The following is a 2,303-nucleotide window of genomic DNA, read 5'->3' on the forward strand; positions in this document are numbered from 1 at the left end:
ATACATATAGCTCTATGTATATATGTGTGTGTCTACTTATGTATGTGACTGTATGTATGTGTGTATATCTAGTTCTACATATATGTGAAAAAGCCTACTTCTATGTGTCTGTGTGTTTGTATGTGTATGTACTGATATACAGGTGCAAGAGTGGCTGTGTGGTAAGAAGCTTGCTTCCCAACCACATGGTTCTGGGTTCAGTCACACAGTGTGGCACCTTGGGCAGGTGTCTTCTACTATAGCCTCGAGCCGACCAAAGCCTTGTGAGTGGATTTGGTAGATGGAAACTGAAAGAAGCCTGTCGTGTGTATATATATATATATATATATATATATATATATACTCTTTTATTTGTTTCAACCATTTGACTGCAGCCATGCTGGAGCAACACCTTTAGTCAAACAAATGCTTCTATGTGTGAATGTGTATGCATTTATGTGTGTCCTTATGTCTACTTCTATGTATATGTGTGCACGTGTATTTCTATATATGTGTGAGTGTGTGCACGTAAGTGTGTGGGTGTTTATATGTGTATATGTGTGTGTGTGTGTGTGTGCATGTCTTCTATGTGTATGTGTACTTGCTTTTCTGTGTGTTTGTATGCATATGAATGTCTGTGTATCTCTGTGCCGATATTTGTGTGTGTATATCTCGCACTATGTATATGTATGCATGTATGTATGTTTATTTCTATGTGTGTTTATGCCTACTTCTATATATACACATGTGTGTATGTGTGTGTGTGTGTATGTATGTGTGTGTCTGTGCAGCTGTGTGTGTGTCTCTGCATGTGTCTGTATGCGTTAGAGTGTGTATGTGTGTTCATATTCAAGTGTTTCTTCGTGTTTATATATATATATATATATATATATATATTTGTATCCTTCTATGTTTGTATGCATGCGTTTGTGTGTGTGTATGTACATTCACTTGTCCAAGTATATATGTATATGTCTATATCAGTGTATATATGCATAACTATATATGTGTATGTATATCTGTGTACGAGTGTGTTTGTATGAAATGTAAGGCAAGCACAAACCTACAGGCGTGGCTGCGTAGTAAGAAACTTGCCCCCCAACTGCATGGCTCCAGGTTCAGTCCCACTGCGAAGCACCTTGGGCAAGTGTCTTTCTATAACTTCAGACTGACCAAAGCCTTGTGAGTGGATATGGTAGATGGAAACTGAAAGAAGCTCGAGACCTTTGGCAGTAAGCTGTGCTTGAGAAGAAGACCCATCAAGCCAAATGAAATGATATTCATGGCAGATACTGGTGGCACACAAATGGCACCCATGCTGGTGGCACATAAACGCACCCACTACACTCTCGGAGTGGCTGGTGTTAGGAAGGGCATCCAGCTGTAGAAACTCTGCCAAATCAGATTGGAACCTGGTGCAACTCCTTAGTTTACCAGTCCTGGTCAAACTGCCCAACCCATGACAGCATGGACAACAGACATTAAACGATGATGATATATATATATGTGTGTGTGTGTGTGTGTGTGTGTGTGTGTGTGTGTGTGTGTGTGTGTGTGTGTGTGCACCTTTGCATATGTGTTTGTCCCCCACCACTGTTTGATAACTGGTGTTAGGGTGTTTCCATCTCCCCATAACTTAGCAATTCAACAGAAGAGATTAATAGAATACATACCAGGCTTTGAAGAAAAACAGTGTTGGGGGTCGATTTGTTTGAATAAAATTCATCAAGTTGGTGCCCCAGCATGGCCACAATCAAATGACTGAAATAGGCAAAAGATATATGATACATGAGTTTTACACACATGTACACACACATATATTAAACTAATATATTACACATACACATATTCATGATACGAACATATACGCAGAAGTGGCTGTGTGGTAAGAAGCCTGCTTCCCAACCACACGCTTCCAGGTTCAGTCCCACTGCATGGCACCTTGGGCAAGTGTTTTGCAACTATAGTCTCTGACTGACCAAAGCCTTGTGAGTGGGTTTGGTAGATGGAAACTGAAAGAAGCCCGTCATATATATATAACATTTATGCAGATATAACTTTTTAAAGGATAAACCTATTATAATGGATAATACTAAGTGGATTTTTTCTTTTTCTCTTTCTTTTTCTGTTTCCTTTGTGATGTAATCTTGGGACTAGCAATGTTTGCGGCTGAAAATAGCTTCAAACTATCCTTTTTATCAACAATATATACTGATATAATGACAGATTGTGTATAAAGCTTGAAACACGTGTACCGCGATATCTTTTGTGTTGTTTTCAATTTACGTTTGATATATATATATATATATATATATATATATATA

At 38.5% G+C, this 2,303-nt stretch overlaps 1 long non-coding RNA gene across 1 annotated transcript in view; it reads right to left on the bottom strand.

Moving 5' to 3' along the window:
* The window catches only part of LOC128251261 (uncharacterized), a 52,115-nt gene that overhangs the window by 25,416 nt on the left and 24,396 nt on the right, over positions 1 to 2,303 (bottom strand). Inside the window, exon 2 of the long non-coding RNA XR_008267045.1 lies at positions 1,653 to 1,740. This is a non-coding gene — a long non-coding RNA (uncharacterized LOC128251261). The remainder of the gene's footprint in view (positions 1 to 1,652; positions 1,741 to 2,303) is intronic.

This window comes from Octopus bimaculoides, chromosome 29, assembly GCF_001194135.2.
Source record: "Octopus bimaculoides isolate UCB-OBI-ISO-001 chromosome 29, ASM119413v2, whole genome shotgun sequence".
NCBI lineage: Eukaryota > Metazoa > Mollusca > Cephalopoda > Octopoda > Octopodidae > Octopus > Octopus bimaculoides.